Source organism: Ambystoma mexicanum, chromosome 2q, assembly GCF_040938575.1.
Source record: "Ambystoma mexicanum isolate Mex_15411 chromosome 2q, UKY_AmexF1_1, whole genome shotgun sequence".
Lineage (NCBI taxonomy): Eukaryota > Metazoa > Chordata > Amphibia > Caudata > Ambystomatidae > Ambystoma > Ambystoma mexicanum.
This window is the reverse complement of record NC_090924.1, coordinates 1,014,579,424-1,014,596,718: the sequence shown is the minus strand read 5'-3', so window position 1 is coordinate 1,014,596,718 and position 17,295 is coordinate 1,014,579,424. Positions and strand designations below refer to the sequence as shown.

At 47.2% G+C, this 17,295-nt stretch overlaps 1 protein-coding gene across 2 annotated transcripts in view; it reads right to left on the bottom strand.

Annotated features, from left to right (window-relative positions):
* Positions 1-17,295, bottom strand: part of ST8SIA6 (ST8 alpha-N-acetyl-neuraminide alpha-2,8-sialyltransferase 6) — a 564,875-nt gene that overhangs the window by 197,242 nt on the left and 350,338 nt on the right. The window lies entirely within an intron of this gene.

Here is a 17,295-nt window from a genome sequence, read left to right as displayed (position 1 = left end):
ATAAATAAGCGACCAGGTGGGGCTATACAGGGCCAGGTAATACCCCGGTGCAGCAGTTACAGGCCTGAGTGAAGCAAGGGCTTTAACGTAAGCTATTTCAGGATCGTGATATTGTTGGGTATTAATAGTCACATTATTACCCGCCCAAATGGTGCGCAGACATTTCTTTTGCAAAGAAGAAACGTTGAGCTATGCATTTTCAGATTCAGAATGGCTGCCTTCAAGTTTCTGATAGTGCTCTGCTGAATGCACATTGACCTATTGGACTATCTTACTAGCTTGTTTTATAACAAAGCACTGTTGCATGAAAAGGGAGGGTGATGGTCCTTCTGCACAATGCAACAATGGTCTCCTCTCTCCTGAGGACTACCAAATAGAGGCTGCGGGTGAGGTGTCCACTGTCTTGCCTTAATCCTGGGAGGCAGCCATCGAAAATGAGTCCATATTAAAAACAAACAGAAATTGTGTCTTTTCACTGTGGCTTCAGCAACTTCCTCTTGTACAAGATTACAAAAATCGAAAGAGGAAAGAGATGTTCATATTTTTCATGACTATGTCACAAGGTGACCTTGCAGCCTCATTTTCGTTGAAGCATTAAAGGGACGGAAGGTAATGGGTCGCACCTTTTCCACACCAATTAGTAAACAGGTGGTAATGGCAGCTTCCATTACCGCTTGTTTAGTGGTTGGGGCACAAAAAGTCACATGAACCCAGGAATTGTCCATGCCTTTTCCCTGCCCCGACCAGTAAACTATACAAATTCACCAGACAGTGCAGCCAACACGTCATGGAAGCTGTGCTTTCTGGGGGATTGTTGGCTAAAATCAGCCCCTTAGGGGGACTGCGATTTTGGTAAAATATATAAGACTAATGAAGGTGTAGAGAAGAAGCTAAGTACTCCCACCTGAACCACTTCGCCCATATTGCCTATATGTTGGGAACCAGAGTGTGAGACACAAGCAAAACCATTGAAGATACAGATACCAAGGAGAATCCTGGAAGCAAGGTTCCCATTGAGAAAACCATACCTGCATACGAGACAGTATGATGGCCATTTGAATGAAATCCCAAGAAGAAACAGGACAGCTGAATGGAAGAGAGGAATGGTGATGTCACCGACACACAAAGCAATACTGACGTACATAGAAGAGATGCAGAGACAAGAGAACGCAGATATTCTATAAAGCATCAAGAAAGTATAGAAGATAAGTGACATCTTGGGATCAAGATGAAGAAACTTATGCTACTGAACTGATGAAGATATCAAGACTTGTTTCACGTATACGTATGCAAAGAAACGCAAGCAGACAAAGTATTCTTGGGGCTAGCTTTATAGTGAATAGATTGCGGCATGCGCCAACATATACATGTATATATAGGAGTGAGTAAAGAATGGATGTTTTCCACTACGTATTATAGCAGAGCTGGGCTAAAGAAGGAAGGACTCTTTTCCAGTGTGTCACAGTTAAAACAATTGAATTAACAGGAGCGAAAACTCAGAAAGGCGAGGCTGGATGAGCCAAGAAGCCAAGGCCATATCAGGCTGGGGTGAGCAGATATTGGATACAAATCGTGTGAAAGAACAAAACTCCTGTTCAGAAGACATGGGCAAAAACAAGGAAGACGTCGGAGGTCTATTAGAAAATAGTATTTTAAATGCACTAAGAGCTCGATTTTGTGGTCTTCAGTCACGTGGATAGATGAAATTGGACGACCATGATGACCACACCTACGCATGAAGGCAGACCGTGCCTTCACTCCCCTGAATTCTCCACAGCAAAAGCACACTCCCAAGGACAAGTTCAAAGTCCTAATTGGCAGCAGACCACTGTGGTGATGATAGATGATTATGCTAATTGTTGAGAAGCTATGGTTAAAACTAGCTCACCAGCACCTGGAAGCCCAGTCTGCGTGCTGCTAACGTAGGTGGAAAAGTACTGACGAAGGGTAGAGTGCCAACCAATGGTAGAGGGCCGCGTGATTAAGGGTCCTATAGTTAGTGTAGCCAAAGGGGTGACGTGTATTTAGTGACGTTCATAGTGACCTGTTTAAGGGGAGGGCTTAGTTGCCCGACCTGATGTTAAGAAGCCTATCAGGTTCTCAGTCTAGTGTGGAACATATACTTAGATGTTCCCGTAGACCCAATAACAATAGCAACTAGGTTTTTGTAGTTTGCCACATAGGATGCCGTTAGTAATACGTAGGTTGACATCATCAATGATGATTTTTTGTTATAAAAGAATGTTTTTTTTTTAAGATGCATTGAGAGATCATGCGCTGAGACGTCCGTTAATGTCCGCTGTACTCCCTGTTTTAGATAATTGATATTCAAACAGTTACCCTTTTGCCAAATACCTGAGTCGTTTAGATTATTGATGTTCGAGTAACTTCTTCATCCCCATTCATCTCAAGGTTATTGCTACCTCGTCTTAAAGGGCTGGAAGCCCCCAGTTCAAAGTTACAAGCGAAGCACGCATAAGAGATATGTCAAGTATGACCTTATATCTCCTGCCAGACAAATCCAATCAAGGTTATTAAGGCCACGCCGTGGAACCAGAATAAAGCTTGGACTAAAACAGCTGATGGAATTAAAGTTTGACCAATATGTTGTATTGTTCTCATTAATAAAGAAAATTAAAATGTTGCACCTTTTGACTTGGGTTGCTCCACCACACCAGCTCTAATCAGCAACGTGGCAGCAAGAAAAGAGCAGTTCTGACAAAACAATGGTGGTGGTCTCATTTGGACAGCATCGCACCTTTTGGCCTTTGTCTTACATTTATTTAAATTCATATCGGTGTTTTCAATTGATGTTTGGTATTTAATCTTGTATCGATAACCAATTGTTGCATAGATGTAAAGGATTTTTCCCCAAGTGTTTATTAATAAATGATGTGCATTTATTGTATGGCGAATCACCATTCCCCTTTGTGGACCTGCCAAGACCTCTGTAGCAGCAGCTGGGCTTGACGAGTTCACCATTTTCCAGGGAAAAGCTCAATGCTAGTCCCAATCCTTCCATCGTAGTGTTTACAAGCCACCTTCTACTACCCCTACTACTAACACCTTCCCAGGGACCCCCCAGTCAAATACAAAGCCGGAGACAACAGAGGGACAGACCTCAGGGTCGAAAAATAGATCCAGGCAGCAAAAAAGTGGACCACACTTATAAATCAAATATTGTTCCTTTTCACAACATACCATTGTGGGTAATCCTTAAGCACACATTTGTCTGGGGACCAGCACCATTAATACAAATGCCAGATGCTCAGCACACTAAGACATTAAAGTGGTCATCACTGGCCAAGAAAGCTGGTTCACATGCACATGTCTGGCCAGGTATTCTGGACATGCTATGTGGGCACGTCCAAGCCTTATCCACCTCCCAGACAAAAAAACACTGTGGGTTGTGAAACTCCATTGGGTTGGAAATTGCTAGCCACAATTACAATGTGCTAAAAATTACTGTTTGAAGGCTATGGGTTAACTAGCAGTCAAGTGCAGTTGAGGTCTTTTATTTTGGGATGTTTCACTCGTGGATCTCTCACACACCATTCTAAGTGCATATATAACACTCTAAGGATGTCTGTGAATTAGGGACTGGGCATGTGCACAGCTCCAGATGCATGAACATCCTTCCCCTGCGTGTGCTGAATTGTGTTCTGCCCTGCAGTAGTACAAAGGTGAGTAGAGGCTAAAGCACCTACTCAGCCCTCACACTTCTACAAACTAAGAGCCTACATGATCATAAAGGTAAAACAGGCACAGTTAGGAGCTATACCGCCTTTGTCTTTTGTGGTAACATGGGCCGAGGGAAGGCTTTACTCTCAAGAGAGGCATTAATGTGATTCAGTAGTGACCCAAACAGTGGAGTATAACAGTCAAAAATAAAGGAATGGCCAATCAAGGTTTATATATATATTATTTAATTAAACACACCATGTACAATAATAGCTAACAAGACAAACACTACACAAAACCCACCCCTGAGGAAAGAACACAGAATAAGCAAAGATAGCAAGATGCAGCACTCTGCATAATGAATATGAGGTGTAAGGCAAGTAATAACCACAATGACCTTTAAAAGGATATGGTCTTGGGTACAAAAGGGATCCAAGTGTCCTAACAACTCTCTAAGGCCCAGAAAGAGACCAAGGGGGGCAGTTAGCAGTCAGTAGTACCCTTTTGCAGTTTTTGCTGGTCTGGCTGCGCCAAAACAGACTTCTTTGTGCCGTGCAAGCAAATCAAATATCAGGAAAGTGCAAAGGCAGTCCCATAGTGGCCTGGTGGTTCAAATTTGTCAAACGGTTTTTGAAACACAGCTCCAAGAAGTTCAATGGCAAAAAACAGTAGGATCCCAGCTGACCTGGCTCTCAGGATGCTGTGAGTCCCAATCCAAGATTAACCCTTTTCCCGTGCTCCCAAACCTGGGGAAGGTGGGCACACAACTGCATGCATTCTTAAAAACAGTGAGAACCTGGATACCACTGTGGCTGGCAGAGAGGCAGGTCTTGCTTTAACCGCAGGTCATTCCTCGGGTTGCTGTGAGTCCCACTCCAAGGACTATGGGACAAGATGGGTCCTTGTTCTTGGGCTCCCAAACACGGAGGAGGATGGCACACAACTGCAGGGGTTCTTCAACACTGTGAGGTCCTGGGTACCGCTGTGGTTTACAGAGAGGCAGGTCTTGTTCCAGCAGCAGGTTGTTCCCCAATGGTCCCTGGGGAATCTCAGGGGACAGAGCTCAACTCTGCCTTGAAAAGCCTGTCTTCAACTCACAACTGGAGGACTTTGGAAAGGACTGCTCTCCCAACAAGGTCCATTCAAATCTTCAAGTCCAAAATATTATTCAAAGAAGTGGTGGGGGATTTCTTCTTCTAAAGGTACGAGTCTGCAGGTGATTGGACAAAAGCTAGCCTGTCTTTAAGGGTCCAATCCCCGTTCTTGAAAGAAGTGGACTTTGCCTTCTGATGTCACACCCAAAGATCTTTGTTTTACAGGAAGTAGAGAGGACAGGTATGAAAGATAGAGGCAGCGAGAAACAAGATGGTGGAACCTTCCTCCAGCTGTAGAGAGCTCCTTCTGTCTACACTAACCTGCCCCATTCCCTTCTAACTAGAATGAAAGACCATTAGATATGAAGCACCGTGGTGTGCGGCTATTCCTGTTGTGAATGGGTGTACCCTTTGATACCTGTTATCAGGACAGCTTTCTGTGGACTGACAGTCTCTCTGCGGAGGATGTTACCTGCTCTAACAAAGGAACAATGAGTTACAATCCCCAAGGCAACAGTCCTGCTAGTAGTGGCAGGGCCAGCCAGCCTGCCTGTGGAGAACAGACATAATCCTTTCACATCTGAGATGGGCTCACAGGGCTGACATATGTGTGATTTTAAATTGCTATGGCTGGACCACTAAGGGGTGTGTAATCAGTATGCCAGCTCTAGCTCCATTAGATGGAGTCAAAGTCTTTGTCAACAATTTGTTAATTATGTATCTTCACAGATAAATTTGTTTCAATTCTCTAAAAATGAACTGGAAATATCAAAGCCCAATCACTATGTCAAGATAATTGAAGATGCACTTTTGACTTTTAGTAAAAAGTATATTAAAAACTTGCACACCCATCCTTTTGACGCTACCTGTAAGAAACTTAAGAGAACAAAACAGAAGGCAATTAGGCAACTTAAAACATCTGGCCTTGGAGTGGAGCAGTACCGTTATATGAGGTCCTTAATTTTGGAAGAATTCAAAAGGAACATAAAACACGCACGTATACTAAAGTTTAACAAAGACAACTGTGACCTCATACAAGCGATAATTTGTTACGACACAAGAACTATATGGCAGATGATAAAAAAGGATGATAAGAAAACTGCCTTAATTCCTGTTTGCTGTATATCGGATACTGTATGGTGTGATTATATTAAAACAGAATATTGCATCCCTACTAAATTTGAGTCAATCCCAAATATACAGCTGTGCTATATCAAAGATCTCACACTCTAGATCAGCAGGCCCTGGCGGTCTCCCTCCATGCCTTTATAAGGCTGACCCAGAGTTTTGGGTGGAAATTTTAAAAACTAAATTTGACACTATCATCAGCACAGGTCAGATCCCCCGTCTTGGACTACGGCGAATATCGTGCCAATATTCAAAAAGGGCGATCTTGCTCTCCCACAGAATTATAGACCAATTGCACTGTTTGACACTGATGCAAAACTGTTTGCCATTCTTCTCTTACACAAGCTTGAATTATTCATCGAAGAAAATGTTCTTTTTTCAAAATATCAAACAGGCTTCAGAAAGGGCATGAGCACCTCATTGAATGCAATGGTCATGTCGCACCTTATTGCGGCCACTAAAGAAAAAAATGCACAACCTATTTATGTGGCCATGGTAGATATGACAGCAGCCTTCGATAATGTGGTGCGAAAATTGCTATGGAATAAACTGAAGTTGATGAGTATACCACTGCATTTATTGTATTGGTTTATTAAACTCCATTCCAATACCTCATATAAGATAAAAATTTCGGAAGATGGCAGAACAACGGACAATATAAACACATTTATAGGCCTTAAGCAAGGTTGTAATTTGGCGGCCACTTTTTTCAATTTGTACATCGCTAACCTGGACAATCTATGGGAGTCCAACAATTTGTTCTCTGTAAAAATTGGAACAATTTGGCTAAAGTGGATAGCTTTTGCCGACGATATTATACTTTTCGATCCTACACCGGCAGGGTTACAAGCCAAATTATTGCTCTTTCAGGAATATGCGACTGCACATAATCTTACACCTAATCCCGCAAAAACAGTAGTTCTTAAATTCGTAGGGAAGCAAAATACTAAAAGATATCAATGGGAGATTATGCACAGTAAAATACAATGCTCCCTGAATGCAACATATCTGGACTACAACTTAACTACACAAAATTCAATAAAATATTGGACTGACTTGATTAAAAACAAGTCACGTCCTTTATTATCTCAATTGAAATTGATCTATACAAAATATAGTAAATTCTCATTGATACCTATGATCGAATTTCTAACTTTAAAAATAGAAGCTGTCATTTTGTATGCCATTGATATGTGTCTCAAAGATTTTACTGCCATTTTAGACTCCACACAGGAATCATTGTTATAAACTGCCATGCATTTGCCAATGTCAATACCCAACTCAGTGCTAAGACACGAGTTGGGGCTGATTGCGTTGTCTACACGTTGGAAATGGCGCCAATTATCAGCTTATGTAAAGATCTGTTTCCCCCCAAAAAATTAATTGTATGCTGATTTAAATGAGTTGTTGAACACCTCTTCTTCCCTGTCCTTCAAAAAATATCAATTGAATATGCAAAGTATGTTGAACAATTTGGGCATCTCAGTTGACGACCTATATTACCGTCCTGTATTTGCTAAAAAAAAGTTGTTCGAACAGGACTGGGGATGCACTATTGATAACATACATTCAGAGTATGGCGACTTTCTCAAACCACGGACACCTAGATATGACCATGTAGTCACTTTCCCATGTAACCACGTGAGACAAGCTTACATGTGGTTTAGATTGAACCTATTTCATACCAGAGAAAGGACAGCTAATTGGCTCAATCATGATGAGTCGAGGATAATGAAATGTCGCTTTCCTTCTTGTCATGAACCTATTGAGTCAATGAAGCCTCTTATCCTTGAATGTCCACATTTTAAAATCATAAGGACTAAGCGACTCTATAAATTTGTGAATGGAGACTACGAAGAGTGCTTGCAAATATTGTGGGTGCGTATGATGCAGGGTACGCACAAACCTTTAATATATGAATTGGTAAGCCTATGTAAATACATTGAAAAGGAGCTGATAAAGTTTAACCACAAATTATATCGAGGGCTTGATAATTCGCAATGCTCTGATTGTAAATACACATGTTTGCGATGCTGAATATTTTTGATCATAATGTAGATATTCCAATGTTTTAAGGGGTTTTTACTATATGATGTTTTGTAAAGGTTCTACAAATGTTTTTTCTTTGTAAACGAACCAAATACAAATAAATAAAAAATAAAAAATAAGGGGTGTGTACCAGTATGGACACGTGAGGATCGTGCTCTTGGCCAAGCCGTTGGGTTTACAGAGCTTATACCCCTTCCCCCTGGCAGAGACAGAGTGCCCTGGGTCGAACATGTGACCCCCGGGACAGTAGCAGAGCAGCACACAGTGCCCAACCCCCCTGCGGACCAGACCGGTACCAGTGCCTGGAGGCAAAGGGCCCAGTGCAGCACGACCTCCGCGGAACCCGCGCTGGCAGAGGCAGACAGGCCTGGGGTGACGGAGGCCGCGGGGGTCCCTGGATGGCTGGGAGAACCCTCATAATAGCAGTGCAGCAGCCCGGACAAGCAGCACCCAGGGCTGGGCCAGGCAACCCCCTGCTGCTGTGCACACCGGCAATGCCCGCAGAGTGGGGCTTACAGGAGAGGCACAGGAAGAGAGACAAGAGACTGGGCTCCCATTCCATGCACCACCAGAGAGCCGTCACCTGAATTCCCCGGGTGGCTGCTGCGGGTGCGCGGCCGTGCTCCCGGCCCACACAGCGACCCCAGCGGACATTTTACCGGCCGCAACACAGTGGATCAGACAAGGTGAGGAGTCCCGGGGGGTGTGGGGACGACCACGGGGCCACTGGACAGAAGTCCGACACAGAAGGGACTCACTCGGAGCACCCGGAACCACGAAGGGGAAGTCACCAGGAAGCGGGAACCCTGGGAAGAGATAGAGAGGCCTCACCCCGCTGGGAGCTCACAAGACACAGCCATAAAGCACACAGGCTGGGTCATGACGGCCAGACGGTGGGGAACGAGTTAGGAGAGCGCCGAAGCCAGGGGCCCGCCTTGGAGACCGGGACCCCTTACCCCCACTGACAACACGAAAGAGGACCATCCACCAGGGAGGAGATCCCCGAGCGGGCAGTGAAGACGGTAGACTTGCGGAGAGAGGGTCGGATCGAAGGCCCAGCAGAGGTGTGAGGAGCCTAGGAGAGGTTGGCCCACCCAAACTTAAGAGACCGAGGCATCATTGTGAAGGCTACCACCCGGGGGCCCAAGACACCACCAACAACAGGGCAATCGCCTGAGCCCCCCCAGTCAGAGAGGTAGGGGGCACAAAAGAAGTTTGGATTGCCATGCCACCCCACTAGGGGACAAAGGACACTGGCTCAGAGTGAGCGTGCTCTAGGCCCACTGAGGCACAACCACAATGCGTGATTAGTGTGGCAAAGGAGGAGACACAGGGATCCACAGACCAGGAGACCCACCAGCTTGAGACTGGAGACCAACAACCTGGACCAACTCCGAGGTGCATTGCCCTCCCTTTCAGAGGAGCGAGAGACAGCAAGAGGCCAATGCGGGACAGAGTTGAGTCCCAGTGACGGCAAACCGACTCAAGAAGGGAGGGCACCCCCCCCGAGAGGAGACCTATACCAGCTGCCCATAGGGTGGGAGAGAGGCCCCCCCGCCACTGCACAACCGCAGCAACATCACGCTGGAGGGGCCCACACCTTGGCTCCGGACACAGATTGCACGGTGAGTCGGACATCAAAAGCACAAAGAACCCGGCCCAAAGTGGGGCCCTGAGCCGGTGGTTCTGGAGCCCATACCCAGAAGGAGGCAGCAGAGCTACACTGGAGAGGCCAACCACTGGTCCCCCCACCGGCGGGACACCCACCCAGGGAATCCTTGTGCTCCAGAGCTTCCGGAGGCCACAACAGAGTAGGAGGAGAAGCCCGCCCCCACTGATACTGGCAGAATGGTATTGGGAGAGGACCCCCCTACCCCGCACTGCCTCTCACCAAAAATGACCTCATGGATGTACTCCAGGAGATCAAAGCGATCAGAACAGACATACAGGCCTCACTATGTGACCTCAAAGGCAGGGTGGATACACTGGAAGAGAAAATGGAAGGAATGGAAAATAATCACCTGCAAGTGGATGTCCTCGACTGTTACGCTCACCTGGTTCCCACAGGGGCATCGATCGGACCCGGACAGCTGCGGTCTCCACCAACGTGATGCGTAGTGCCGAGATGACTGTCTGGACTGGCCCGCCTAATCTCGTCTGCTTGATCCGTAGAAGTATTCTCCTGCAAGTGGAGAAAGGGATTTAGCCATCCGTGGATATGAGTGATAGCCCCCTCCCACTGTTCTCGTTCTCCCTTCTTGTCACCTCCGATATCCCCTTTTAGGAACCTCACCTTATGTTTTTAAATGATGAGCTCTCCATCCTGCGTCGATTGCAGGGGCGCGTTGATGCCAGTTACTTCACTGGTTTGAAGGCGTGGGAGAGTTCCGGAGAGCATTGACTCTGAGGTTCCTGGCAAGGTTCGGTAAGTATCAAGTTCATAGAGTTCAATATGTCCACTGATTCACTCTTGTTCCCCCCTTCCTTCCTTGTCTTGCAACTAAGATCGTGAGAAGATACCCCTTGTGACAGTTGGTGGCGCTCAGGTAAGAGTCTATATTACCCGATGCCGTCCGGTAAATGTTGCCGGTGTTTAACGTGTTGTTTTCTCTCTCTTTGCAGGTGCGGCACATGAAGATGTGGAGAGTTATAGAATAATGCCTCCGGTGGTAATCAGGTAAGTCTATGATGATAAGTGTTTTATTTGTTGGTTTTCTCGGCTCACCATGTTGTTTTCTTTTGTCCCTCAGGTGCCGGAGTTCGGCGAAGAAAGGCCTCACGTTGGCTTGGACTCACTAGCAGCATGGTCTGCATCAGGTAAGTAAAGTCTATGAGCCTGGCGCCTATGGCGCCAGGACTGATTTCCATGATGAGCCTGGCACCTAAGGTGCCAGGACTGAACCCAAACAGCCCCCAGCCGGGGCTGTTGGGGTTTTAGTAAGTATCTGGATGCGTGCTTCCGGAGCTGATGGGCTTGGTCCTGATGCCCGGGGGTAGGCATCATGACATCGACATGAAGTATGAAGCACGTCTCACTGACCTCGAGATGAGAGAAGAGGACATGTTATTGAAGCTGGACGACCTGGAAAATAGTGAGAAGTGTAATAACCTGCGAATTTTAGGGGTGAAAGAACAGATGGGAGAATCAGCAGCGGAGGTCGGATGGAAGGTATAGGGCCTGATAAACCAATTGTTCACCCTGGAGGGAGGCAAAGAAGTGCAACTGGAGGAGGCGCAGGGGGAAGGGTCCCGGGATCCATCATAGTACACTTCCTTAGATATAGGGAGAAGATGCAGGTGCTGGAGAAAGAGAAGCGGCAGGGGAGCTTCATCTTCGAAGGGGACAAAATTAGGGTATTTAGGAACTCTCGGCACTGACGCTCGCCCGTCGAAGAGAATGCCGACCACTCACACAGTGGCTCTCCGAGCAGGACATCAGATATAGGTGGTCCTACACCTTCACCTTGACCTTGAACGCGGCGATGTGGATTACCGGGTGACCGGGTGTAAAGAAGCACTCCAGGTGCTCCAGGTTATCAAGAATGAGGATGGAGCAGCTGAGGAGAGGGGAGAGGAGGCGATATCCCTAGAGCGCACGCGGGAACCCGAAGGCCCCAGGGCCATGAAGAAAAAGATGAAATGGAAAAGGAAGTTCAAGAAACTGAACCCGGAACCAGGGATGAAAGTTAAAAGTCCTGAGACTGACTGGCGGGGGCACCATAGTAGGTTGAACCACTGCGGGGGAGGCGAGCTGTTAGTGAAATCAATGAGGGGCAGCGTTTCTTATCCCATAGTGGCTCCCCTTAGGGTGAGTGTCTAGAACATCGGGGGAGGGATAAGGGGAGGGAAGGTGGTGAGGGCGGGAGTGGGGGGAAGTTGGTACAACAAAAGACAGATCTGGGTTACACAGGAGATTAATGAGGCCTCATAGCACCGGGGGTTTGGAGAGCATAGACATGGTTCTGGATGGCATGCCCTGAGTTAGGGGGCCGGGTTGAGGTCCTCAAGTTGGGCTCCTTGAACGTGAAATGCCTCAACTCACCCACGAAACGTTCCCTGTTGGGGAAAGAGATAAAAAAAACTCTGACCTGAATGTACCCCTGCTACAGGAGACCCGAATAGTGGCTGGAGAGGAGAGGTGCATCCCAGGTCCCCATATTGGCCAAGTCTTCTGGGCGTCAGGGCCTGTTAAGAAGGGAGGAGTGGGGATTTTGATCCATAAGAGGATCAGAATATCGGAACAAACGGTATGACACCGTACAGACGGAAGGGCGTTGGTGGTCTCAGGGAACCTAGATAACACCAGGATAACCTTTGCAACCCTTAATTGCCCGAATATGGGCCAGATGCAATTCCTAAAGGAGGCTATGTGGGAAGTACTAGACAGGGTAGAGAGTTTCCTTATTATGGGAGGTGATTTTAACATGTGGGCCGACAGGGAAATGGACCACAGCGGTGGATCAGTCCCTTCTGGGAGTAGGGGTGGGACGGCGAACTATGGGTTCATAGATTATATGTGGGACCAGTGGCTGGTTGATGCCTGGAGATACACGCACCCAGCGACGAGGGGGTACACATTCTACTCAGCAGTTCATGGCTCCAGAACCAGAATAGATTATATCTTTCTGGAACAGCAGTACATCAACAGGGTGGGCACTTGTGAACATCACCCAATTAGTTGGTCAGACCACGACATAGTGGGGACCGTTATTTGCCCTATCTGGGCTGAAAGCCAGAGACTCCCTATGGCGTTGTAACGTCCTGCTCCTGAGAGACGCGGTCTTCAAGGAAAAGATGGGAGAGGCCATCAGGGATTATTTTGAACTTAATGACACAGGGGAAGTGGAGAAGGGGATGGTATGGGATGCAGCGAAAGCCACTTGGAGGGGCCTCCTTATCAGGGAGGGCATGGAGAAAAGGAGAATCAGGGCCCTCCTGTCTCAAAACCTACAGAGAGAGATCTGCCTTCTGGAAGGGGTGGAGGGGAAAGAGGAAGAGGAAAAGGAAACCGGCTTAAGAATAGCGAAGAGGAAACACCAGGAGTTGAAAGAGATTGAGATGGGAAGAGTCCTGTCTATCATCCAATATTTAAAACAGAAATACTATGAAAAGGAAGACAAGGCAGACGCCCTGCTGGTGGCAAAGCTTCATGACCAGAGAGCAGAGAGATGGGTAACTAGGATCAGGGGGAGGGAGACCACGAGTGTTCGGGAGCTGAGGCAGAGGCGGGAGAATTTGCAATTTTCTATGAGAACCTACACGGGAGTGAGGGGGTCTCAGATGGGGAGGCATTAGACTCCTATCTCAGGGGGTTGTCCCTTCTGACACTCCAGTCTGCGGAGTCCTCCACCCTGGACGAGCCCATTACACAGGAAAAGGTGTTGAAGGCAATAGCAGGTTTGAAATTGGGGAAGGCACCAGGGGAGGATGACATATGGTAGGCTTCTATAAAACCTTCAGGGGACAGCTCTCTGGGTTAATGGCAGGCCTATTCTCAAACATCATGGCCTCGGGAAGGGTTCCCACATAATTTGGGAAGGCATTGATTACAGTCATCCTAAAGGCGGACAGGGATCCGGAGGACTGTAAGTCCTACAGACCTATCTCCCTGCTAAACGTAGATGCTAACATTTTCACCAGAATTCTAGCCATGAGAATGGAGGGCCTTATGCTGAAACTCATCCACTCAGACGAGGTGGGATTCATCCGGGGCAGGCAGGAAGCGGACTCCATGCGTAAAACACTACATCTTAAAAGGGTAGCGATGGCAGAGAAAAATGCGTTTGATCGAGTGGACTGGAAATTCCTCAGGGGAGTACACCAGAAATTTGGCTTTGGTAAAGGAGTTCAGCAGGCAATTCAGGCACTCTATGAGTGCCCCTCAGCCAGGGTCACGGTCAATGGACGACTGTCCCGGACCTTGCAGGTGCAATGGGGGACGAGGCATTGATGCACCCTATCGCCCCTGCTGTTCGCCTTAACGATGGAGGTACTCGCACAGTATCTGAGGGGCTCCACCCACGTGAATGGCATCAGGGTTGGAGAGAGAGAGTTTAAACTGGGGTTGTATGCGGACGACGTCATGTTGCATTTGAAACACCCAACCCAATCTATCCCAGCAGCGATGAGGGTAATCGAAAAGGTTGGGAGGTTCTCAGGGTTCAAGGTAAACATTGGCAAATCTGTGATTTTTCCCTTCGCCCTGATCCAGCCAGGAATTTGGCAGAACTGGAACCCCTGGGACTCCAAATTCAGACAAAGGGGCTGAAATATCTTGGGATTAATATTATCAGACCAGACATGGACCTGGGCGGTGCCAAAATCTCCCCCCCATTTAATAGTTTATTTTCAGAAATGGAGGCTTGGGATAAGGACCTGCTATCGTGGATGGGAAGGCTCAATGCGATTAAAATGAACTTTCTCCCAAGGGTTTTATACCTGTTTCAGATGTTACCAATCAAGGCCCCAGAGGAACTCCTGAGAGAAGCCAAGTGGCGCATTACGAGATTTATATGGCAGGGCAGGAAACCCATGGTGGGTTACGAGACGCTGACCCTCTCTAAGGAGAAAGGGGGGCGGGTGCACCTCCCAGACCTGCAGATATACCACAGGGCAGCCAAACTTAGGGCACTGGCTCCCCATTTACGTAAAGACACAGACATACAGTGGGTCTACCTCGAGAACCAACGCCTGCTCCCGGCAACGGTTGGGGAGTGGCTCTGGGTCCCGAGAAATAGACTCCCAGAGCGTATCAGGGAACACCCGATAGTGGGGACCATGTGTGAAGCCTTGGCAATGGGGGGGGCAAGAGAGAGGGGGCAACTACATGGCCCTCGCCGATGAATCACATCTGGGCCCCACCGGTCAGGGACCTAATACCAGAAGTTGGACAATACCAGTCCTGGTTTGAAGAAGGTCTCTGTAGGGTAGGCCAGTTGGTACACAAGGGAACTTTCATAAGCATTCAGAAACTGGAGGAGGCGCTGGGTATTGGTAAACTGTCGGTACTCCTCTACTTGAGGTTAAAGGGGATATTCATGTCAGAGAAATGGCGGCCACACATTCAGAGGGACCTAACCCCAGTGGAAAGGGTCCTAGACGGGCACGCTAAAGCAGTGTCCAGAAATCACAGATTTCGCTTTATACAACTGAATGTGCTACACCGGACATATCTGACTCCATACAGGCTATTGACATTCAACAAACATGCAAGCCCCAACTGCCCATGGTGCAAAGCAGACAAGGCAGACCTCATACATATGTTCTGGGAATGCAACATAGTACAATCCTTATGGGCAAGAGTCAAACAGACATATGAGAAAGCAGGCACCTCCTGTTACAGATGGTCACCCGAGGAATGCATCTTGGGAACGTATCCCACACCGGCTAAACTCAAACACCGGGTGAAGCTAATGGACTTACTGTGCATAGAAGCCAAGAGACATATCGCTATGTCCTGGAAAAAGCCAGCGGGGCCCAGATATAACGCTTGGCACATCGAACTAATAAGATGGGTTGAGGCCGAAACAAGGGCATGGGAGGATAGCGTCATCAGGTCAACCGATGAATCAAGCGCCACCCTAGAAGCATGGAAGGAGATAACCAGATCCATAATCTATCCTTCAGATGACAAACCCCCATGAGCATATTAACTTGACCTACCCAGTACCACTAGAACACAGAAACCTGCAAGAAAGACCTTGAACATTTAACAAAACTGTTGAAATTAAGTAACCCTCCATCCCTACCTCACGCCCTGCTAAGAACCCAGTATTCGAACAACGAAGATCAGACAAGGAGACAGTTATGTTATTATGTTAACGTTTGACAATGTTTTTCTCTCTTCCTTTGTTTTTTTCTGTTGGCACTCTTGACACGGTATATGCGATCACGTTATGGTAAATGCCAATAAACAAATTTGAAAATAAATAAATAGATGGGCACGCAGACAAAGAGGGGCCTCATTTCCCTCCTATATAAAGCCTTACTAGAATCCAAATAAGGGGTGACCAGAGGTCTTTGAGCAAGATGGGAGAGGGACCTGGGCTCTGAATTGGGGGAAGACCTCTGGGGAAGGTTGTGTAGAAGGGCTTTTAAAACATCAATATCCTCCCAGTACAAATTACACGCAATAAAGCTACTACACCAGTGGCAATATGACCCTGTATCACTCTCCAAAATAATCCCCACAGTAGACCCCCACTGATGGCACGGGTGCGAAATCAGAGCTGATTACTGGCATGTGTGGTGGGCGTGTCCCAGGGTATAGGTGTACTGGAACGAGGTCTTGGGCTGGATTAGGGGTGCAGGGGGTGGATTACATCAAATGGACCCTTTCCTCATCTTGTTTGGCTTGGAGAAATGCGATGAGCAATGGGACACGCCACCACCACTGGTACACTTCCTGCTACTTAGTGGCAAGGCCTGCTGAGCCGGTTATTGGAAAAGGAGGCTCCTCCCATCCGTACAGGAATGGGCTGCAATAGCCAAGGATATAGATCTCATGGAAAAGATTTCTGCAGCGATTCATGGCAGCAGCGCCCTAGTGGAGAATGAATGGCTGCAGTTCCACAATAACTTTTGAGCTTCAGGAAAGAGATAGTTTGGGAAAAAGGGGAACCCAGACCCGGCCCGCATTATATGGATTCAGAAGAAAAGGGTGGCATGTTGTAGAGGACACGAATTGTATCCATTTGGCCCACCAGGTCGGGGCCTTGTATAGAGGTGTGCTACATGAACCTAGGTCTGTTCAACTTGAGACTGTTAATATGAGGAAGAAGGGGGAGGGGTAGGGAGGGGTTAATAAAAACTTGGGATTTGTCAGTTGAATTGAGAAGGGGCACACACCCCATACTGTTTTGTCTTGTTTTATGGTTTTATGACATTGACAAATGGTAATAAAATAAATGTACACAAATAAAATTGCTATGGCTGTAGCAATTATGAGAAATACCATCCACCATAGCATAACTCATGTTTTGCTTATATTTGAAGATGCATTTTCCACTAGCACAATTATAGGGTTTTGGTGCAGGGGTGCATGTCTTAAATACAGCCCATGTGCTGCAGAGACCTGGCTGTCACTGCTGCTGTCAAATGGGCACATGTGTCCTCTGAACCTGCTCTATGCCATTCGTAGAGTAGGCCCTGCAAATCAGGATTCTGACACAGCAGGGCACATGCTTTTGCCAGGAGCTTGTGAAAAAAGGGGAATCTAACCAGCAGATTTCCCTTTAAGAGATGGAATTACCTACACCATTTCATTATTTTTCCCTCACCTCTAACCTGCCTCTGTCCTTCACTTTCTCTGCCTCCACTCTAGCACTTCATCCATCATGATCAC